Genomic DNA, 25331 nt, shown 5'->3' with positions numbered 1-25331 from the left:
CAAGTATCATTTCCTTAGACCATGAGATTGTGCAACTCCCGGATACCGTAGGAATGCTTTGGGTGTACCAAATGTCACAACATAACTGGGTGGCTATAAAGGTGCACTACAGGTATCTCCGAAAGTGTCTGTTGGGTTGGCACGAATCGAGACTGGGATTTGTCACTCCATGTAAACGGAGAGGTATCTTTGGGCCCACTCGGTAGGACATCATCATAATGTGCACAATGTGACCAAGGAGTTGATCACGGGATGATGTGTTATGGAACGAGTAAAGAGACTTGCCGGTAACGAGATTGAACAAGGTATCGGGATACCGACGATCGAATCTCGGGCAAGTAACATACCGATTGACAAAGGGAATTGTATACGGGATTGATTGAATCCTTGACATCATGGTTCATCCGATGAGATCATCGTGGAACATGTGGGAGCCAACATGGGTATCCAGATCCCGCTGTTGGTTATTGGCCGGAGAACGTCTCGGTCATGTCTGCATGGTTCCCGAACCCGTAGGGTCTACACACTTAAGGTTCGATGACGCTAGGGTTATAGGGAATAGATATACGTGGTTACCGAATGTTGTTCGGAGTCCCGGATGAGATCCCGGACGTCACGAGGAGTTCCGGAATGGTCCGGAGGTAAAGATTTATATTTGGGAAGTCCCGTTTTGGCCACCGGAAGAGTTTCGGGCGTCACCGGTAATGTACCGGGACCACCGGAGGGTTCCGGGGGTCCACCGGGAGGGGCCACCAGCCCCGGAGGGCCCTATGGGCTGTATGTGGAGAGGGACCAGCCCCTTAGTGGGCTGGGCGCCTTCCCTCCCAGGGCCCATGCGCCTGGGGGTTTGGGGGAACCCTAAGGGGAGGCGCCCCCCTTGCCTTGGGGGGCAAGGCAACCCCCCTGGCCGCCGCCCCCTCCTCAGATTGGATCTGAGGGGGCTGGCCCCCCTCTCCCTTGCCCCTATATATATGTGGGGGTTGGAGGGCAGCACAACCCAAGTTCTGGCGCAGCCCTCCCCCTCTTCCATGTCCTCCTCCTCTCCCGCGGTGCTTGGCGAAGCCCTGCAAGATTGCCACGCTCCTCCATCACCACCACGCCGTCGTGCTGCTGCTGGACGGAGTCTTCCCCAACCTCTCCCTCTCTCCTTGCTGGATCAAGGCGTGGGAGATGTTACCGGGCTGCACGTGTGTTGAACGCGGAGGCGCCGTGGTTCGACGCTTAGATCGGAATCAACCGCGATCTGAATCGCTACGAGTACGACTCCTTCATCCGCGTTCTTGCAACGCTTCCGCTTAGCGATCTACAAGGGTATGTAGATGCACTCCCCTTCCCCTCGTTGCTAGATTACTCCATAGATTGATCTTGGTGATGCGTAGAAAATTTTGAATTTCTGCTACGTTCCCCAACAAAGATTTCCTGATGAAGTTTGGAATGCAAGACTGCAAAGGGTACACGACGCCAATGCCAACCAAAGACCAATTGGCCCCGACGACAGTGGTAAAGAGTTTGATCAAAAGGTATACCGCTCCATGAATGGTTCTTTACTGTACTTATGTGCATCTAGGCCTGATATAATGCTTAGCGTTTGCATGTGTGCCCGATTCCAAGCGGCACCAAAGGAATTGCATCACCTAGCAGTAAAGCGAATTCTTCGATATTTGGCTCACACCCCAACACTAGGATTATGGTATCCAAAGGTGTCAGAGTTTGATCTAGTTGGATTCTCAGATGCTGATTATGTTGGTGACAAGGTGGATCGCAAGTCCACATTAGGCACATGTCACTTTCTTGGACGATCTCTTGTCTATTGGTCTTCAAAGAAGCAGAACTGTGTATCACTCTCCACTGTTGAATCTGAATACAGTGCTGCTGGAGCTTGCTGCGCTTAGCTTCTCTGGATGAAGCAAACTCTCAAGGACTATGGCATCAACATGAAGCATGTGCCACTCTAGTGCGATAATGAAAGCGTCATCAAGATTGCTCACAATCCTGTTCAGCACTCAAAGACAAAGCGCATTCAAATCCATCATCGTTTTCTCAGGGATCATGTGTTGAAGGAAGACATTGATATCATTCACGTCAACACTGAATAGCAATTGTCAGATATCTTCACAAAGCCCTTGGATGAGAAAAGGTTTTGCAAGCTGCGGTGTGAGCTAAATATCTTAGAATCCTCAAATGTCATGTGAATGGACACACATCCTAACGCTTATGCATGTTAATGACTTAGATGTGCAACACACGAAGTAACGTATATCTTCAATTCATGAAGACTTACCCTCTAAGTGTGAATACATTAATGTGGAATTTGACTTTGGAGCGCCACGATAATTGTGCGCCATGTTTGGGTCTAATATTTCCTATACTGTGGGTAATGCCACCACCACACTTTCTTGAAGTTTTTCATTTGGCGTCTTGGGTGCATTATTTGCTTTGTCTTCAACATTGGTTTGACTTCAAAGTTTATCTTCGCAATGTTGATTTGGTGTGTGTGTGTGTGTGTGTTTGTGTGTGTGTGTGTGTGTGTGTTCTGTCCTCTACAACATTCACTTATAGCTATGTCTTCATATTTGCCATTTTCTGAACTAAGTGAATGTGATCGGACCCTAACCTGTTCTATGCTTATTCCTCAAATTCTCTCTGTCTCTTCATATGCATTCTATTGACACGTGTCAAATATCTTCATCGTGTCCTTGTCAGCTGAAGATACAGAGACACACACACATTTAAAACTTTTTTTAATGCCTTAGCTCTTTTGCTTGAACACCGGAGAAGCCGGAACTTAAAATGAATAATTGTATCGCAATAAATATGATCCAATCATATTCATGCTCAACGCAAACACCAAATAACATTTATTTAGGTCCAACACTAATCCTAAAGGTAGAGGGAGTGCGCGATGGTGATCTTATCAACCTTGGAATCACTTCCAACATACATCGTCACCTCGCCCTTAACTAGTCTCTGTTCATTTTGCAACTCCTGTTTTGAGTTACTAATCTTAGCAACTGAACCGGTATCAAATACCCTGGGGTTACTATGAACACTAGTAAAGTACACATCAATAACATGTATATCAAATATACCTTTGTTCATTTTGCCATCCTTCTTATCCACCATGTATTTGGGGTAGTTCCGCTTCCAGTGACCATTCCCTTTGCAAAGCACTTAGTTTTAGGCTTAGGTCTAGCTTTGCGATTCTTGATGGGAGTGGCAACTTGCTTGTCATTCTTCTTGACGTTCCCTTTTCTTTGCCCTTTATCTTGAAACTAGTGGTCTTGTCAACCATCAACACTTGATGCTCTTTCTAGATTTCTACCTTCACCGATTTCAGCATCGCGAAGAGCTCGGGAATCTTTTCCGCTATCCCTTGCACATTATAGTTCATCACGAAGTTCTAGTAGCTTGGTGATAGTGACTAGAGAACTCTGTCACTATCTTATCTGGAAGATTAACTCCCACTTGATTCAACTGATTGTAGTACCCAGACATTCTGAGCACATGCTCACTAGTTGACCTATTATCCTCCATCTTGTAGGCAAAGTACTTGTCAGAGGTCTCATACCTCTCGACATGGGCATGAGTCTGAAATACCAATTTCAACTCTTGGAACATCTCATATGCTCTGTGGTGTTCAAAACGTTTTTGAAGTCCTGGTTCTAAGCTGTAAAGCATGGCACACTAAACTATCAAGTAGTCATCATATCGAGCTTGCCAAACGTTCATAACGTTTGAATCTGCTCCTGCAATAGGCTGTCACCTAGCGGTGCATCAAGGACATAATTCTTCTGTGCAGCAATGAGGATAATCCTAAGATCACGGACCCAGTCCGCATCATAGCTACTATCATCTTTCAACTTAGTTTTCTCTAGGAACATATCAAAAACATAGGGGAACTACAATGCGAGCTATTGATCTACAACACATATATACAAATACTATCAGGACTAAGTTCATGATAAATTAAGTTCAATTAATCAAATTACTTAAGAACTCCCACTTAGATAGACATCCCTCAAGTCATCTAAATGATACGTGATCCAAATCAACTAAACCATGTTCGATCATCACGTCAGATGGAGTAGTCATCAATGGTGAACATCTCTATGTTGATCATATCTACTATATGATCCACGTTCGACCTTTCGGTGTAGCGACCCGACCTCAGACGGTCAAGTCTCTGTGCTTAAGTGTCATCCCTGGATCGGTATGCTGACACACACAGTACTCGAGGATTTATAACAGAGGTAAATCACATGTATAAAATAACGTAAATACTATTACCTCAATCCAAATAGCGGAAGTAACAACAAGGTTGTGGATTCCCATCAACACCAACGACAAAGTTGAGCGTAGAAATCGTAACCCTAACGTATCACTTACTCATCGTAAGATTCCTGCAACATGAGACGTTGCAGCCATGTAGGTCAGTACATTGAATGTACTGGCGAATTCACACCATACGATAATGATGAACAATAGCTATCACTACATGCATATATGGCTGGTGGAGGCTCTAGGTTTAGTTTTTGCATAAAGCTAATTTTTCCCTACCTCAAAGGAATAAATTTTATTTAACTACACAGTTGTTTGAAAATATTGAGAAGGTATATCCCCAACTCAATCCCAAAATAATAATCCTTAACCCAATCAAATTAATTAAATAGAGTGTTGAGATCAACATGATAATCCAAGAACCAGATACTCAAGATGTCCATAACCGCGGACACGCCTAATCATGATTAGTTTGTACACTCTGCAGAGGTTTGCGCACTTTTCCCCACAAGACTCGATCTCCTCCGTTGGATTTCTCGCACTACATGATGTTTGAGAAACGGATGACCGAGACACAGTCTTTCAGAAACATTAAGTCTTTACTCTGGGTGGACAGTTACACCTACTTTCCCATACATCTGCTAGCCCACCACTAAAAGAGGTCATGCAACATATTCAACTATACTAGAGCCCATAATAGCTTGTGGCTGCACACGTAAGTTTCTAGCATGAATAATCTTATGATCCCTTTGAGCCTGGGTGGCATTCCATAGGGTGATCACACGGGTACTCCGGGATTCCCTTGGGCAAGCACTGGGTTCTCCAGGTGCCCAGACAACCATTGGGTGCTCCAGGGTGCCTCAACCAATCCACCCAGATGTGTATTTAAGTAGCCACCTTAAGTTAACCATTAATTAACAACTCTCACATCTGTCATGGATACACTCAACCAATCCACGTCTACAAGCATAGCATAGCAGTATAAGCATAACGTATAATTAACTCCCAAGGGTTTGATAGAAAGGACAATAGGTTCTACCTCATCAACTACTTCCCAAATACCCACATGTTATCAAGTCCCACTCATGCAATGTGTGAGGGTTGAAACTAATGCGTAAAAACTGGGTAATAAAGAGATATGATCAAAGTGTGAACTTGCCTTGTACTGTTGATGAAGATGATTCACACTCATAACTCCTCATAGTTCTACTCGTCACACTCCGGTCAATCTATCATAAGCAAGCAATAGTAACCACACATAAGCAATCATGCAAAAGAATTGAAGAAAAGATATCAGAAAACCTCGAAAACAAGTAATTAACTCTTACAACAGAAAACAATTTCTAACAGTACCAAAATTAGGTGGATTTGGTCTTATCAGAAAGTGTAGGTCAAGAGCTTTGATTTGCAAAAAGAATCAACCAAATCGGAGTTACGAAACTCAAGTTATGAACAAAAAAAGTTTGAATATGAATCTGAACAAATTTCAAAATTTGAAAGTTGCTAAAAGTTTATTTGATAGATTCACTAGATAGGTGGAATCATGACGAAAATATTGGCGTTGGTTTCGTCTAATTTGGATGAACGAGTAAAAAGTTATGGCTATTTGAAAAATCTAAGCTACGTGAATATATATAAAAAAATACGAAGAAAGATACCTTTATAAGGTAGAGAAAAGACGACTTCAGAGAGAGGAGACGACTTCCAGAATTCCCGCCGGAGAGGAGAAATATATTTTTCTTTGATGAATCTAGTCAAACCAAAATATTAATTTAACCCGAATCGGATGATTTTTTGGAGGCTCTATGGGTCTATATTTATTGATGGAAAAGAGGTTTAGGTGTCAAAGGCTAGCCAGTGTGGGACGTAGACGAACAAATAATACGAAGGGAGTCGCATTAAAAAGCACCACGGGCCGGCCGCGCACACGTTGCCGTTTTTTTCAGCCAAAGGAAAAAAAGGAAAAAAACTGAGAAGGAAATTGCTGGGTGGGCCTGGCCCATGTAGGAGAGAAAAAAGAAAAGATGAGGCGCCCACTGCAACTATGTTGCGCATGTGAGAGACAGTTAGTTCCAGGCGCATGCGCAGTTTTTTTGTTTTTTAAATAGAAACAGGAAAGGGAAAACTGAATAAAGAAAATTAAAAGTAAAATTTTACATAGGCATATTATATATCAGAATTTTCAAAAAAATATTTTCTACAACATGAACATTTTTCTAGCGTCACATAAATTCCACAGAAATTCAAATAAGTCAAACAGTTCTACTGGTGCAATAAAACCTCATAAAGTCATTTTAAAAATACCAAAATAATTTCAAATTTATTTCTCTCCAATTTTCTACTGTAGGGAATCATTTTACCCTAATTTCCATGAATTTTATTTTTGGAGAAAAATAATTTGAATAAAAACTAAATAACTCCAAACTGAAAAATAATTTCAAAGGGACTTTAAATTTGATTCTTTTAACTTCCAACTCATATTTCATATAATTTGAAGAAGTCATTTTATCTTCTCTCATGAAAATCATTGAGTTGCATAAAGTTTCTGAATTTGAAATATTTCCATATGAAATTCAAATATTTTCAAAAACCCTTTTCATTTATTTAAATGGAAGAAGTCATGTCATCTTCTCTCTAGGGTTTTGTATTTGAAAAGAATTTTAATTCACGAAGATCATAAATGCAAAATGAAAGTTTGGGAAAGTCCTTTTATTCCCTCTCATTTAGCTTTCAAAAAGTTTCGAATTTCACTCAATTTCACACAAGCAACCACACGACAATCAAACAAATAATCAAAACTATTTATTTATTATAATTTTCCAAAATTTAGAATTTTGGGATGTTACAAACCTACCACCCTTAAAATGAATCTCGCCCTCTAGTTTTGGAGAGGCTAGAAAGAAATAGGTTAGGTTCGGGGGTCTTCTCAAAATCCATCGATTGTCTCCGGGGTCTCGGGTGCTACCATCCTTAGAAGCATTGTTACGGTTCTATCAAAACTCATATACTCCATCCTTATTCTTGACAGCGTCAGTCTTCTCAGATTCTCAAAAAAAATCCTTCTCTGGGCTCTTTCGGTAGTGGCATAGCCCTTTTTCCTCAATTCTATTGTCTTTTTATCTGGGACTGGGTCTTCTTAGCTGACGGGTCTGGCGCCAATACTAAACAACTATCGATATCTCATGGAGGTCAACAATTTATGGTTTCTCCTGCAGGAAATGGGTCTGGGCTTCATTCTCACCGTATATCCTATGATTGGCAACAACTGCGTTGTACAAGGGAAAAATTGTCATACCATTCTAAGGTTTAAACAAGGTTTTGATCGTCGCCGCTCTACTATGGGTAAGTTACTCAGATTTACCATCCCATATAGCAGAGGCGAATAATAAGAGTAAGTTGGCATGGTGATCAATCCATCCCGCACCCAAATCATTACCTTGTATATGGTTTAGCGAATCTCGCATTCCAACACTCGGTCATCCTCACAAGCATTGCAGAATTTCTCTTGTCGTCGAACCAAGTTCGGATAATCCATTGATTCTGCAAGCTAGACAAACAATCTATCGTTTCTTCACAACTCTCAGGTTTTGCGTTACTCCTATAGGATTGTCTGTCGATAAAGGCATAACTTCTTCCAGGGTTTTTCCTTCAGCAAGAGTGTGCTTGCTTCTTGGCAGGTCCTGGGGCCTGTGGGTTATGGCCCATCTCATCACTTGTAAACCTTGAACTCATCATCGGGGGCAACTGATCATTATTCCCACATCCAGCTTCCTAGCATTCTTAAATCCATCCAATTGTACTGTCTCCCTTCCTTCTATTTGTACCAAACTAAGATGTGATTACTCAACTTATTATGGAGTTACAATTGCTCCATATTACCAACATTATACCTCCTTTATATCCAATAGTACTTCATCCCTTCATATTCTTGGGGTATCCCACATATCGAGACAAAACTCGTACTTACTTTGTCCGAAGTCCACTCCGTGGAATATCATTATCTTTTCCAGGGGTCAAGTGTCCTCACAGGGTACTACCACCCTTGAAATGAACAAATTCATTCTTAGAGCATATTTCTCATATCCTTGAAAATGGTCAAAATCTTCCTTCATAGAGTCACTACTCATAAAATCCAAATCAGTACCAACGATGCTAACTTTATTGATTCTCAAATTATTACAATCTCTGGCACTTCCATTACATGCCTCAACTCAACACCTCAATATAAAAGAATTGTTCCCACTACTACTACTACATTTCTTTTGTTGCAAACTCAACTATTTAGCGCAAGCCTCCTTCTCATTGGGACAATCTCTGGCAAAGTGTCCTGCTCCATTACAACGAAAACATATTACTTCTGACAAGTCTCGAGGTTTCCTTATGACTACATAGCCTCCTTGGGTCCTCGGCTTCCTTTTTGGGCAACTACTGAAGTAGTGCCCTGACTCCTTGCACCTGTAGCAGGTGATATGACTCAGGTCCTTCCTGGAATCCAATCTATTTCTCTTCCTGGAGTTTACCGTTCCAATCAGGGTTTCTATTTCCTGTGGGTCATACTCTACTTCCTTAGTTGGGAATTCTACTAGATTCCCCCTTCAGACAATTCTGTGAGATGTGTCCTTCTTCTCCACATGAATAGCATGGCTTGGTGCAGGGTTTAATTGGGTCTTCTTTGGGTGTGTCCGCCACTTGTTCTTTCATCACGGGTTCATCTAAAATTTCCATGAGGGCTCCTTTCATTGCTTCTTTCTTCTGCCGGTCCATTCTTCATGAAATGCTTTTTCGTCAAACACGGGTTCCTGTAGGTCCATCTTAAAATTCTTGATGTAATACTCCAGATCCTGGCGATACACCAGCTAAGGTTAAAACTGCATCCTATGCTGACAGATGCTCCATCAGCCTTCTACCATCCAATCCTTCCATGCATATGCATTCTTAACTCAGCACGGTGATAATAGCATAAGCGAGCGATAACATCATGGATAGCCGTATTTCTGCCCTTGTCATTACCATGAGCTATCATTCCATAGTTGATATCTCCTGCCTTAGGGTTTTCTTGATAAAACTTTGAGTTTTGCGCTCCATGCTCTGGTCTTTCTCCAACACACCTTGATCTCGGGTATTGACAGCTTCAATAGTCTGACTAATTCCATAAGGGTAGCCTTCCTAGGTCATACCAATCTGGAAATAAAAAGGAGCCTTCAAATTCTCCTAGTCTTCGAAGTCTTCAATCGCTGTAGTTTCCATTATAATAATGCACGGTAAAATCCTCTTCATTCCGAAGTAGTCTTAGTTGTCCGATATCTTGTAGTTCTTGGAGTGGTCTCATCGGTCGAATCTTCATGTGGTCAAAAGGGGAAAGGGGTATATGGTCTCACTAAAGGGAATATTTGAATACGCTCAGAAGAGAAGAGAGGTAAAAAGATCTTTTTGAAAAGAAAGTTGTAGAGAAAAATCTTTTCTATGGGCTTGCTAGTTTCTAGGGGTCACGTCCTACAGTCAACATGTGCTCTGATACCATCTTGTAGCGACCCGACCTCAGACGGTCAAGTCTCTGTGCTTAAGTGTCATCCCTGGATCGGTATGCTGACACACACAGTACTCGAGGATTTATAACAGAGGTAAATCACATGTATAAAATAACGTAAATACTGTTACCTCAATCCAAATAGCGGAAGTAACAACAAGGTTGTGGATTCCCATCAACACCAACGGCAAAGTTGAGTGTAGAAATCATAACCCTAACGTATCACTTACTCATCGTAAGGTTCCTGCAACATGAGACGTTGCAGCCATGTAGGTCAGTACATTCGTAAGATTCTTGTACTGACCTACATGGCTGCAACGTCTCATGTTGCAGGAATCTTACAACGAGTAGGTGATACGTTAGGGTTACGATTTCTACACTCAACTTTGCCGTTGGTGTTGATGGGAATCCACAACCTTGTTGTTACTTCCGCTATTTGGATTGAGGTAATAGTATTTACGTTATTTTATACATGTGATTTACCTCTGTTATAAATCCTAGAGTACTGTGTGTGTCAGCATACCGATCCAGGGATGACACTTAAGCACAGAGACTTGACCGTCTGAGGTCGGGTCGCTACATTCGGTCTCCAGTGTTCCGAGGCCATGTCTGTGCATGCTAGGCTCATCAAGTTTAACCCGAGTATTCCGCATGTGCAAAACTGTCTTGCACCCGTTGTATGTGAACATAGAGCCTATCGCACCCGATCATCACGTGGTGTCTCAGCACGACGAACTATCGCAACGATGCATACTCAGGGAGAACACTTATACCTTGAAATTTTAGTAAGGGGTCATCTTATAATGCTACCGTCATACTAAGCAAAATAAGATGCATAAAAGATAAACATCACATGCAATCAAAATATGTGACATGATATGGCCATCATCATCATCTTGTGCCTTTAATCTCCATCTCCAAAGCACCGTCATGATCTCCATCGTCACCGGCTTGACACCCTGATCTCCATCGTAGCATCGTGGTCGTCTCACTAACTATTGCTTCTACAACTATCGCTAGCACATAGTGATAAAGTAAAGCAATTACATGGCATTTGCATTTCATACAATAAAGCGACAACCATAAGGCTCCTGCCAGTTGCCGATAACTTTACAAAACATGATCATCTCATACAACAACGTATATCACATCATGTCTTAACCATATCACATCACAACATGCCCTGCAAAAACAAGTTATACGTCCTCTACTTTGTTGTTGCAAGTTTTACGTGGCTGCTACGGGCTTCTAGCAAGAACCGTTCTTACCAACGCATCAAAACCACAATGGTGATTTATCAAGTTTGCTGTTTTAACCTTCAACAAGGACCGGCCCCAGTCAAATTCGATTCAACTAAAGTTGGAGAAACAGACACCCGCCAGCCACTTTTATGCAAAACTAGTTGCATGTCTGTCGGTGGAACCGGTCTCATGAACGTGGTCATGTAAGGTTGGTCCGGGCCGCTTCATCCAACAATACTGCCGAATCAAAATAAGACATTGGTGGTAAGCAGTATGACGATTACCGCCCAGAACTCTTTGTGTTCTACTCGTGCATATCATCTATGCATAAGCCTGGCTCTGATGCCATTGTTGGGAAACGTAGCATGCAATTTCAAAAATATTCCCACGCTCACGCAAGATCTATCTAGGAGATGCATAGCAATGAGAGGGGGAGAGTGTATCCACATACCCTCATAGACCGAAAGCGGAAGCGTTTGACAACGTGGTTGATGTAGTCGAACTTCTTCTCGTTCTGACCGATCAAGCACCAAACGTACGGCACCTCCGAGTTCTGCACACGTTCAGCTCGATGACGTCCCTCGAACTCTTGATCCAGAAAAGTGTCGAGGGAGAGTTCCGTAAGCACGATGGCGTGGTGACAGTGATGGTGAAGTGATCCGCGCAGGGCTTCGCCTAAGCACTACGAAGATATGACCGGAGGCGTAAACTGTGGAGGGGGGCGCCGCACACGGCTAACAATTGTTGGTGTGTTTTCTAGCGGTGCCCCCCTCATATATATAGGTTTGAGGGGAGGAGAGGCACCCAAGGGGGCGCCCCAAGTAGGAGGAATCCTACTTGGGCGCCTCCCAATTCGGCCTCCCCCCTTACCATATCCACCGGAGGGGGAAGGAAAGAGGAGGGAGGAGGGAAGGAAGGGGGAGGCCGAATCCCTCCCCTTCCTTCTCCCTTCTCCCCTTTACTTTCCCTCAGGTGCGGCCCATATGGGGGGGCGCAGCAGCCCCTGCTGGCTGCTGCGTTTCCCCTCTTGGCCCATTAGGCCCATATAGTTTGCCGGGGGATGCCCGGAACCCCTTCCGGTGACCCGATACGTACCTGGTACCTTCGGACACTTCCGGTGTCCGAATACTATTGTCCTATATATCAATCTTTACCTCTCGACCATTTCGAGACTCCTCGTCATGTCCGTGATCTCACCCGGGACTCTGAACAACATTCGATCACCAAATCACATAACTCATATAATATAAAATCATCATCGAACGTTAAGCGTGCGGACCCTACGGGTTCGAGAACTATGTAGACATGACCGAGACACCTCTCCGGTCAATATCCAATAGCGGAATCTGGATGCTCATATAGGTTCCTACATATTCTACAAAGATCTTTATCAGTCGAACCGAAATGACAACATACATTATTCCCTTTGTTATCGGTATGTTACTTGCCCGAGATTCGATGGTTGGTATCTGCATACCTAGTTCAATCTCGTTACCGGCAAATCTCTTTACTCGTTCCGTAATACATCATCCCGCAACTAACTCATTAGTCACATTGCTTGCAAGGCTTATTATGATGTGCATTACCGGGAGGGCCCAGAGATACCTCTCCGATACTCGGAGTGTCAAATCCTAATCTCGATCTATGCCAACCGAACAAACACCTTCGGAGATACCTGTAGAGCATCTTTATAATCACCCAGTTACGTTGTGACGTTTGATAGCACACAAGACATTCCTCGGGTATCCGGGAGTTGCATAATCTCATATTCAAAGGAATATGTATATGACAGGAAGAAAGCTATAGCAATAAAACTGAACGATCAATATGCTAAGCTAACGGATGGGTCATGTCCATCACATCGTTCTCCTAATGATGTGATCCCGTTCATCAAATGGCAACACATGTCTATGGTTAGGAAACTTAACCATCTTTGATTAACAAGCTAGTCTAGTAGAGGCTTACTAGGGACACGGTGTTTTGTCTATGTATCCACACATGTATCAAGTTTCCGGTTAATACAATTCTAGCATGAATAATAAACATTTATCATGATATAAGGAAATATAAAATAACAACTTTATTATTGCCTCTAGGGGCATATTTCCTTCAGATCTTGCCCTTGGATCTGTGGTAGAAGGTGTACCCAATTGTTTCCTTAGGGTATCCTATGAAGACACACTTCTCCGATTTGAGTTCGAGCTTATCAGGCTGAAGCCTTTTGACTTAAGTGTTGCAACCCCAAACGTTAAGAAACAATAGCTTTGGTTTCTTGCCAAACCACAGTTCATCTGGTGTCGTCTCAACGGATTTAGACGGTGCCCTATTTAACGTGAATGTAGCTGTCTCTAATGCATAATCCCAAAACGATAGTGGTAAATCAGTAAGAGACATCATAGATCGCACCATATCTAATAAAGTACGGTTACGACGTTCAGACACACCATTACGTTGTGGTGTTCTAGGTGGCGTGAGTTGGGAAACTATTCCACATTGTTTAAATGAAGGCCAAACTCGTAACTCAAATATTAGCCTCCACGATCAAATCGTAGAAACTTTATTTTCTTATTACGATGATTCTCCACTTCACTCTAAAATTCTTTGAACTTTTCAAATGTTTCAGACTTGTGTTTCATGAAGTAGATATACCCATATCTGCTCAAATCATCTGTGAAGGTCAGAAAATAATGATAACCGCCGCATGCCTCAACACTCATTGGACCGCATACATCGGTATGTATTATTTCCAATAAGTCATTGGCTCGCTCCATTGTTCCGGAGAACGGAGTTTTAGTCATCTTGCCCATGAGGCATGGTTCATTAGTATCAAATGATTCCAAAAGCCCATCTGCATGGAGTTTCTTCATGCGCTTTACACCAATATGACCTAAACGGCAATGCCACAAATATGTTGCACTATAATTATCAACTTTTCATCTTTTGGGATCAATATTATGAATATGTGTATCACTACAATCGAGATTCAACAAAAATAGACCACTCTTCAAGGGTGCATGACCATAAAAGATATACTCATATAAATAGAACAACTAATATTCTCTGATTAAAATGAATAACCGTCTCGCACTAAACAAGATCCAGATATAATGTCATGCTCAACGCTGGCACCAAATAACAATTATTCAGGTCTAAAACTAATCCTGAAGGTGGATGTAGAGGTAGAGTGCCGACGGCGATCACATCGACCTTGGAACCATTTCTGACGCGCATCGTCACCTCATCCTTAGCGAATCTTCGTTTAATCCGTAGCTCCTATTTCGAGTTACAAATATGAGCAACCGAACCAATATCAAATACCCAGGTGCTACTACGAGCATTAGTAAGGTACATATTAATAACACGTATATTGAATATACCTTTGTTCACTTTGCCATCCTTCTTATCCGCCAAATACTTGGGGCGTTTCCGCTTCCAGCGACCAGTCCCTTTGCAGTAGAAGCACTCAGTTTCAGGCTTGGGTCCAGCTTTGGGTTTCTTCCCGGGAGTGGCAACTTGCTTGCCATTCTTCTTGAAGTTCCCCTTCTTTCCCTTGCCCTGTTTCTTGAAACTAGTGGTCTTGTTAACCATCAACACTTGATGCTCCTTCTTGATTTCTACCTCCGCAGCTTTGAGCATTGCGAAGAGCTCGGGAATTGTCTTCTCCATCCCTTGCATATTATAGTTCATCACGAAGCCTTTGTAGCTTGGTGGCAGTGATTGAAGAACTCTGTCAATAACACTATCATCTAGAAGATTAACTCCCAGCTGAGTCAAGTGATTATGATACCCAGACATTTTGAGTATGTGTTCACTGACAGAACTATTCTCCTCCATCTTGCAGCTATAGAACTTGTTGGAGACTTCATATCTCTCAACCGGGCATTTGCTTGAAATATTAACTTCAACTCCTGGAACATCTCATATGCTCCATGACATTCAAAATGTCTTTGAAGTCCCGATTCTAAGCCGTAAAGCATGGCACACTGAACTATCGAGTAGTCATCAGATCGAGCTTGCCAGATGTTCAAAACATCAGCATCTGCTCCTGCAGCATGCCTTCCACCTAGCGGTGCATCAAGGACATAATTCTTCTGTGCAGCAATGAGGATAATCCTCAAGTTATGGACCCAGTCCATGTAGTTGCTACCATCATCTTTCAACTTAGCTTTATCTAGGAGCGCATTAAAATTCAGGGGAACGGTAGCACGGGCCAGTGATCTACAACATAGATATGCAAATACTATCAGGACTAAGTTCATGATAAATTAAGTTCAATTAATCAAATTACTTAAGAACTCCCACTTAAATAGACATCCCTCAAGTCATCTAAGTGATACGTGATCCAAATTAACTAACCCATGTCCGATCATCACGTGAGATGGGGTAGTCATCAATGGTGAACAAATCTATGTTGATCATATCCACTATATGATTCACGTTCGACCTTTCGGTCTCCAATGTTCCGAGGCCATGTCTGTACATGCTAGGCTCGTCAAGTTTAACCCAAGTATTCCGCATGTGCAAAACTATCTTGCACCCATTGTATGTGAGCGTAGAGGCTATCACACCCGATCATCACGTGGTGTCTCACCACGACGAACTATAGCAACGGTGCATACTCAGGGAGAACACTTTTACCTTGAAATTTAGTGAAGGGATCATCTTATAATGCTACCGCTGTACTAAGCAAAATAAGATGCATAAAAGATAAACATCACATGCAATCAAAATATGTGACATGGTATGGCCATCATCATCTTGTGCTTTTGATCTCCATATCCAAAGCATCGTCATTATCTCCATCGTTACCGGCTTGACACCTTGATCTCCATCATTGCGTCGTGGTCGTCTCGCCAACTATTAATTCTACAACTATCGCTAACACATAGTGATAAAGTAAAGCAATTACATGGCGTTTGCATTTCATACAATAAAGAGACAACCATAAGGCTCCTGCCGGTTGCCGATAACTTACAGAACATGATCATCTCATACAATAACATATATCACATCATGTCTTAACCATATCACATCACAACATACCCTACAAAAACAAGTTAGACGTCCTCTACTTTGTTGTTGCAAGTTTTTACGTGGCTGCTACGGGCTTCTAGCAAGAACAGTTCTTACCTATGGCAAAAACCACAACAGTGATTCGTCAAGTTTGCTGTTTTAACCTTCTTCAAGGACCGGCCGTAGTCAAATTCGATTTAACTAAAGTAGGAGAAACAGACACCCGCCAGCCACCTTTATGCAAAACTAGTTGCATGTCTGTCGGTGGAACCGGTCTCATGTAAGGTTGGTCCGGGCCACTTCATCCCACAATACCGCCGAGTCAAAATAAGACGTTGGTGGTAAGCAGTATGACTATCAGCGCCCACAACTCTTTGTGTTCTACTCGTGCATATCATCTATGCATAGACCTGGCTCATGATGCCACTGTTGGGAATCGTTGCATGGAAAACAAAAAATTTCTACGCACACGCAATGATATTTCCATAGATATGCATAGCTACAAGGGGGAGAGTGTGTCTACGTACCCTCGTAGACCGTAAGCGGAAGCGTTTCTCAATGCGGTTGATGTAGTCGAACTTCTTCGCGCTTTAACCGATCAAGTACCGAACGCATGGCACCTCCGCATTTTGCACACGTTCAGCTCGGTGACGTTCCTCGCCTTCTTGATCCAGCAAGACGTCGAGGTAGTAGATGAGTTCTGTCAGCACGACGGTGTGGTGACAGTGATCGTGAAGTGATCCTCGCAGGGCTTCGCCTAAGCACTACGAAAATATGACCGGGGGTGTAAATGGTGGAGGGGAGCGCCGCACACGGGTAGGAAATTGTCTGGTGTGTGCTAGGGTGCACCCCCACACATATATATAGGTGGGGGGGAGGGAGCAGCCAAGTAGGGTCCTCTCTAAGTGGTGTCCCGCTTTCCTTATTCGCCGAAGAAGAAAGGAAAGGGGGGAAGAGAGAAGGAAGAGGAGGCCGAATCCTCCCCCTTTCCTTCCCCACTTGGCCGGCTGCCATGGGGAGCGCGCCAGCCCCTTATGGGCTGGTGTGCTCCCCTCTTGTGGCCCAATAGGCCCAATACTCTCCCGGGGGTGACAGGTACCCCTCCCGATACTCCGATGACTATCCAGTTTTCTTCAAAACACTTCCGGTGTCCGAATAGCATCGTCCTATATATCAATCTTTACCTCTCGACCATTTCGATACTCCTCGTCATGTCCGTGATCTCATCCGGGACTCCGAACAACATTCGGTCACCAAATCACATAACTCATATAATACTATATCGTCATCGAACGTTAACCGTGCGGACCCTATGGGCTCGAGAAGTATGTAGACATGACCGAGACACCTCTCCGGTCAATAACCAATAGCGGAACCTGGATGCCCATATTGGCTCCTACATATTCTACGAAGATCTTTATCGGTCGAACCGTTATGACAACATACGTAATTCCCTTTGTCCATCAGTATGTTACTTGCCCGGGATTCGATCGTCAGTATCTTCATACCATACTTCCATCTCGTTACCGGCAAGTCTCTTTACTCGTTCTGTAATACATCATCTCGTGACTAACTCCTTAGTCATTTGCTTGCAAGCTTATGATGTGTATTACCGAGAGGGCCCAAAGATACCTCTCCGATACTCGGAGTGACAAATCCTAATCTCGATCTATGGCAACCCAACAAACACCTTAGGAGATACCTGTAGAGCATATTTATAATCACCCAGTTACATTGTGACGTTTGATAGCACACAGGGCATTCCTTCGGTATCCGGGAGTTGCATAATCTCATAGTCGAAGGAATATGTATTTGACATGAAGAAAGCAATACCAATAAAACTGAACGATCATAATGCTAAGCTAACGGATGGGTCTTGTCCATCACATCATTCTCCTAATGATGTGATCCCGTTATCAAATCACAACTCATGTCCATGGTTAGGAAACCTTAACCATCTTTGATCAACGAGCTAGTCAATTAGAGGCTCCCTAGGGACACGGTGTTTTTTTATGTATTCACACATGTATTTAGGTTTCCGATCAATACAATTTTGGCATGAATAATAAACCTTTATCATGAATAAGGAAATATAAAATAACAACTTTATTATTGCCTCTAGGGCATATTTCCTTCGTTAGGTGCTTTTGATCCTCGTATCTTTATTGCCATGTGACAATCTGTAATTAGTGGTTAACTAGTGCCCATTTATTGTCAACAAATGTTTTCATTAACTCTGTTATTTTCTTGCCAGGGCATCTGGAATAGCTGCATTAGATGTGAAAAGCTCAAAGATGCCGGTCTCTACACAGTATAGTCTGTGGCTTACACTCCAAGGAAAGATCTTTTGCGAATCAAAGGAATCAGTGAGGCCAAAGTTGACAAGATAATTGAGGCAGGCAAGTAATCATGAGACCAGAATTGTATTTTGCATGGAAATTTTATAGCACACTGTAAAATATTTACTGTCTACAAATGTTTGCAACATCCAAGCTTGTTCCACTGGGATTACAAGTGCCAGCCAACTACATGCACAGAGGCTGGAGATCATTCAAGTTACAACTGGATCAAGGGAGCTTGATAAGATTTTGGATGGTAATGTGCTATGAGCTTTATGCTTTTCCCTTTCTCAGCATAATTTGATAAATTACTTGTGATCCATTGAGTATCGGATCTGACCTACCTTCAACAGGGGGGATATTAACAGGATCTATCACAGAGTTATATGGTGAGTTCCGCTCAGGAAAGACTCAGTTGTGCCACACTTTGTGTGTTACATGTCAGGTGAGACTTCGTTTATTGGTTGTTTTTTTGCATTGACACCTGAATCTTGTTGTTAATCTCACATATGTTAAACATGATATATTTCAGCTTCCATTGGACCAAGGTGGTGGTGAAGGAAAGGCTCTCTACATTGACGCAGAGGGGACATTCAGACCTCACAGGCTCCTCCAGATAGCAGACAGGTGACACCTTTGGTCACACTAGTTACTTTGGCTCTTAGCATGAATTTTATTAATAAGCAAGTGACTACTAGATTCTATGTTGGTTTTAACATGAATTTGATTATTAAGCAAGTGAATACTGGATTCTAGGTTGGTTTTAAAATTGATTTGGTTATTAAACAAGTGACTACTGGATTCTAGGTTTGGATTGAACGGTGCTGACGTATTAGAAAATGTGGCTTATGCCAGAGCTTACAATACTGATCATCAATCCAGATTTCTGCTGGAGGCAGCTTCCATGATGATAGAGACGAGGCAAGTTCATTCTTTCAATTTGAGTGTATCTATGAACTTCAATATGATTTTCTTGAGCTAGATAGGTGACCAACAGTAACTTATTGATCATTATTTTTATTTCTCCTTGTGTGTATAAGGGACTGTATGTTGCCGACATAACTAGCCCATCTGTTGTTACTTTTATCAGATTAAAGTGTGTGTGTGTAACCTCTTTGTTGCACTATTGTGAGTTTTCATTCTATAGAAGTGTCATATGAGATTAAAGAATGTATGCAGATGTAATGTTAACATCAGACCACTGTGACTTTTCTCATATGCATTGCTTAAAAAGATCCTTCAACAACAACAAAGTTCGGGTAGGCTAGAATTGAAACCTATTATATCTCAACCAAGTCATGGTTCTGGCATGTGGATAGCCAACTCCCACGCACCCTTTTCCACGGCTAGTTCTTTGGTGATATTCCAGCCCTTCAGATCTCTCTTTACATGCTCCTCCCAAGTCAAGTTTGGTCTTCACCAACCTCTCTTAAGGCTTATTAGCATGCTTTAACTATCCAATATGCACTGGCGCTTTTGGAGGTCTTCGTTGTATAAGCCCAAACCATCTTACAGACGATGTTGGGCAAGCTTCTCTTCAATCGGTGCTACCCTAACTCTATCATATACTCCCTCCATCCGCGAATAAGTGTACATCTAGATTTTGTCTTAAGTCAAGGTTTTAAAACTTTGACCAACTTTCTAGGGAAAAGTAAAAGAATTTATGACACTAAATTAGTATCACTAGATCCGTTTTGAAATGTACTTTGATAATATACGAATTTGATGTCATATATGTTACTACTATTTTCTATAAAGTTGGTCAAAATTATAAAATTTTGACTTAGAACAAAATCTAGATGTACACTTATTCGCGGACAGAGGGAGTATATCATCATTTCAGACCCGATCCTTTCTTGCATGGCCACATATCCATCTTTACATGAGCATCACTCCTATTGGACATGTCGCCTTTTAGTTGGCCAAAATTCACCGCATACAACATCGCAGGTCGAATAGTTCTCCTACAGAACCCGCCTCTTAGGTTTTGTGGCACTCTCTTGTCACTGAGACGCCGGAAGCTTGGCGTCACTTCATCCATCCAGCTTTAATTCGATGGCTCACATCTTAATCGATATCACCATCCTTCTTCAGCATTGATCCCAAATATCGAAAGGTGTCCTTTTGAGGTGACACATGACCTGCCTATCAAGGCTAACTTCTTCCTCGTGCCTAGTAGTACTAGAACAACACCTCATGCACTCGATTCTAGTTCTACTAAGCCTAAAACCTTTGATTCCAAAGTCTGAATCCACATCTCTAACTTTCTATTAACCCTCGTCCGACTATCGTAGACTAGCACCACATCATCTGAAAAGAGCATACACCATGGGACCTCTCCTTGTGGCACCTGCTATTTATTGAATTCTGCTTACACAGCAAGTTTGTTTGCTGCACTGTTTTATAGACTAATAGGCAATGTCTATTATATGTATCCTTTTATATGTATTTACAGACTACTAGTAAGTAGTACTAACTAATTCCTGATATTTGGAAATGACATGTGCAGGTTTGCTCTTATGATTGTTGACAGTGCCACGGCTCTATACAGAACTGATTTCTCAGGTAGAGGGGAACTATCAGCGAGGCAAATGCATATGGCCAAGTTTCCGAGGAGTCTTCAAAAATTAACAGACGAGGTGAGGAGCTCTTTGTTTCTATCTCAGCTGTCCTCAAACTAATAAATACACTGCTAAGTTGTTATCTACAGTAGTGCGGCTTTCTTGAAAAATTACCCTGTTGCTTACATGAGTTGATTAAACCCGATTTAATTGCTTGGTGTAGTTGGGAATTGCTGTGGTTATCACAAATCAGGTAGTGGCACAAGTGGATGGGTCTGCCATGTTTGCGGGGCCACATGTGAAGCCTATCGGTGGGAACATCATGGCGCATGCTTCCACAACCAGGCTTGCTCTTCGCAAGGGAAGAGGCGAAGAGCGAATCTGTAAAGTAATCAACTCCCCTTGCCTAGCTGAAGCCGAACCAAGGTTCCAGTTATCATCCGAAGGCGTTTCAGATGCCAAGGACTGATTGATACCATCTCTGTCTCTGCTCCAGCTCCCTCACATTTGCAAATCTGCTCATCTCCATTCTGTTTTGATGGCTTGGTGGATGCACATTTTTGTTGTGAGCTTGCAGAGTGTCGCTATTGTACAAAACAAGGTTGTCTCTCGTGTGTTGCATGTGATGTAATGTGTAACTCATCATCTTTCAAATATATTGAATGGATGTTGCTTCTTTCTTTTTTTCGAAAACTAGCAAGCTTTATTTATTTGAAATAACCATTACAGCGTTTATGAGAGGACTGGTAAAATTTCATTTAAAGGCTCCTCAAACCAATCAAAAGTCAAAGAAAATCTAGCCAACCTAGCCAAGCTCATGAGCAACTATATGTGCTTTTCTATTACAATGCTTGAACGTAGAAATAGGAAAATCACAAGCAAAATGAAACAGTCATAAAAAAACTTCCGTCGCCGCACCCGCCGATCATCATCCATCCAAGAAGACCTTGTGGCGGCCGTGCCATGACCTGAGAAGGCATGAGCTAACACACGAGCAGCTCAGCCCGGTGTGCAAGGAGATCGTCCCTGGGGATGGCGGGACGGTGTGTTTGGTGTCTCACGGAGGGCCACTTCAAGAAGGTCTGCACTAGCGACATTGTTTGCATCCGTTGTGGGCTGGCGGTTCATGGATCCAAGGAGTGTAAGCGACCTCGGTAGCCTGTCGTCTGAGGATGAACTTGTGTATACCCCCTAGTCGAAAGTTGATTCTTGAACGTCAACGGCTCTCGTCTAGTCCATAAATGTGAAGTGTCATACACTTGACATTTGCACATCACCGCTAGAGAATCACACCACAACATATTATCAAACCTCAACCATTACACAATTTCATAGTACTAGCAACGACATTATTTCTCTTATGTCCTCGAGAACATGGTGGTTTGCTCACAAAACATAATAATGAACATAATAAGTGGGATATGAATATATAAATATTCTGAAAGTATACACCATTCACCAGTAACACACACATCATCAACTACTACACATCAATTAACACTAGAAAATGACCACGGTAACCCACTCATCTATATCAGTTATTCATAGATGGAACGGAGGTGGAGATGGAGATGACGGTTGATGTCTACTACACAACCTTCTTCTTGTAGACGTTGTTGGGCCTCCAAGTGCAGAGGTTTGTAGGACAGTAGCAAATTTCCCTCAAGTGGATGACCTAAGGTTTATCAATCCGTGGGAGGCGTAGGATGAAGATGGTCTCTCTCAAACAACCCTGCAACCAAATAACAAAGAGTCTCTTGTGTCCCCAACACACCCAATACAATGGTAAATTGTATAGGTGCACTAGTTCGGCGAAGAGATGGTGATACAAGTGCAATATGGATGGTAGATATAGGTTTTTGTAATCTGAAAATATAAAAAAAGCAAGGTAACTAATGATAAAAGTGAGCGAAATCGGTATTGCAATGCGTTCAAACAAGGCCTAGGGTTCATACTTTCACTAGTGCAAGTTCTCTCAACAATAATAACATAATTGGATCATATAAATATCCCTCAACATGCAACAAAGGGTCACTCCGAAGTCACTAATAGCGGAGAACAAACGAAGAGATTATTGTAGGGTACGAAACCACCTCAAAGTTATCCTTTCTGATCGATCTATTCAAGAGTCCATAGTAAAATAACACGAAGCTATTCTTTTCGTTCGATCTATCCTAGAGTTCATACTAGAATAACACCTTAAGACACAAATCAACCAAAACCCTAATGTCACCTAGATACCCCAATGTCACCGCAAGTATCCGCGGGTATGATTATACGATATGCATCACACAATCTCAGATTCATCTATTCAACCAACACAAAGAACTTCAAAGAGTGCCCCAAAGTTTCTACCGGAGAGTCAAGACGAAAACGTGAGCCAACCCCTATGCATAAGTTCACAAGGTCACTGAACCCGCAAGTTGATCACCAAAACGTACATCAAGTAGATCACGTGAATATCCCATTGTCACCACAGATAAGCACATGCAAGACATACATCAAGTGTTCTCAAATCCTTAAAGACTCAATCCGATAAGATAACTTCAAAGGGAAAACTCAATCCATTACAAGAGATAAAGGGGGAGAAACATCATAAGATCCAACTATAATAGCAAAGCTCGTGATACATCAAGATCGTGCCAAATCAAGAACACGAGAGAGAGATCAAACAAATAGCTACTGGTACATACCCTCAGCCCCGAGGGTGAACTACTCCCTCCTCGTCATGGAGAGCGCCGGGATGATGAAGATGGCCACCGGTGATGGATCCCCCCTCCGGCAGGGTGCCGGAACAGGGTCCCGATTGGTTTTTGGTGGCTACAGAGGCTTGCGGCGGCGGGACTCTCGATCTAGGTTTCTTTTCGGGGGTTTATGTATTTATAGGAATTTTTGGCGTCGGCCTCACGTCAGGGGGGTCTCCGAGTCGTCCACGAGATACGGGGACGCGCCCAGGGGGTAGGGCACGTCCTCCACCCTCGTGGACGGCTCAGGACTCTTCTGGCCTAACTCTTTTACTCCGGGGGCTTCTTTTGGTCCATAAAAATCCACAAAAATTGGCAGGTCAATTGGACTCCGTTTGGTATTCCTTTTCTGTAAAACTCAAAAACAAGGAAAAAATAGAACTGGCACTGGGATCTAGGTTAATAGGTTAGTCCCAAAAATCTTATAAAATAGCATATAAAACATCCAAGATGGATAATATAATAGCATGGAACAAAAAAATATAGATACGTTGGAGATGTATCAAGCATCCCCAAGCTTAATTCCTGCTCGTCCTCGAGTAGGTAAATCATAAAAACAGAATTTTTGATGTGGAAGGCTACCTAACATATTTATCCATGTAATTCTCTTTATTGTGGCAAGAATATTTATATCCATAAGATTCAAAAATAAAGTTTAGTATTGACATAAAAGTAATAATACTTCAAGCATACTAACAAGGCAATTATGTCTTCTCAAAATAACATGGCCAAAGAAAGCTTATCCCTACAAAATCATATAGTCTGGCTATGCTCTATCTTCATCACACAAATTATTCAGATCATGCACAACCCCGATGACAAGCCAAGCAATTGTTTCATACTTTAGTATTCTCAAACTTTTTCAACTTTCACGCAATACATGAGCGTGAGCCATGGACATAGCACTATAGGTGGAATAGAATGGTGGTTGTGGAGAAGACAAAAAAGAGGAAGATGTCTCACATCAACTAGGCGTATTGATGGGCTATGGAGATGCCCATCAATCGATATCAATGTGAGTGAGTAGGGATTGCCATGCAACGGACGCACTAGAGCTATAAATTTTTGAAAGCTCAACAAAAGAAACTAAGTGGGTGTGCATCCAACTTGCTTGCTCACGAAGACCTAGGGCATTTTGAGGAAGCCCATCGTTGGAATATACAAGCCAAGTTCTATAATGAAAAATTCCCACTAGTATATGAAAGTAACAAAATAAGAGACTCTCTATCATGAACATCATGGTGCTACTTTGAAGCACAAGCGTGGAAAAAGGATAGTAGCATTGTCCTTCTCTCTTTTTCTCTCGTTTTTTTTTTCATTGGCTTCTTTGGCCTCTTTTTTTCATTGGCTTCTTTGGCCTTTCTTTTTTTTCATTGGCTTCTTTGGCCTTTTTTTATTTCCTCACACGGGACAATGCTCTAATAATGATGATCATCACACTTCTATTTATTTACAACTCAAGGATTACAACTCGATACTGATAACCCACAAGTATAGGGGATCAATTGTAGCCTCTTTCGATAAGTAAGAGTGTCGAACCCAACAAGGAGCTAAAGGTAGAACAAATATTCCATCAAGTTCTATTGACCACCGATACAACTCTACGCACGCTTAACGTTCGCTTTACC

The 25331-nt window shown here is 42.3% G+C and overlaps 1 pseudogene; it reads left to right on the top strand.

The window, feature by feature from the left end:
* The window catches only part of LOC109761417 (DNA repair protein RAD51 homolog B-like), a 105899-nt pseudogene extending 84471 nt beyond the window's left edge, over positions 1–21428 (top strand).
* The last annotated feature ends 3903 nt before the right edge of the window (positions 21429–25331 follow it).

Source organism: Aegilops tauschii, chromosome 4 (genome assembly GCF_002575655.3).
Source record: "Aegilops tauschii subsp. strangulata cultivar AL8/78 chromosome 4, Aet v6.0, whole genome shotgun sequence".
NCBI classification, from domain to species: Eukaryota; Viridiplantae; Streptophyta; class Magnoliopsida; order Poales; family Poaceae; genus Aegilops; species Aegilops tauschii.
The sequence above is the reverse complement of the archived record's forward strand: the minus strand, read 5'-3'. Positions and strand labels throughout refer to the sequence as shown.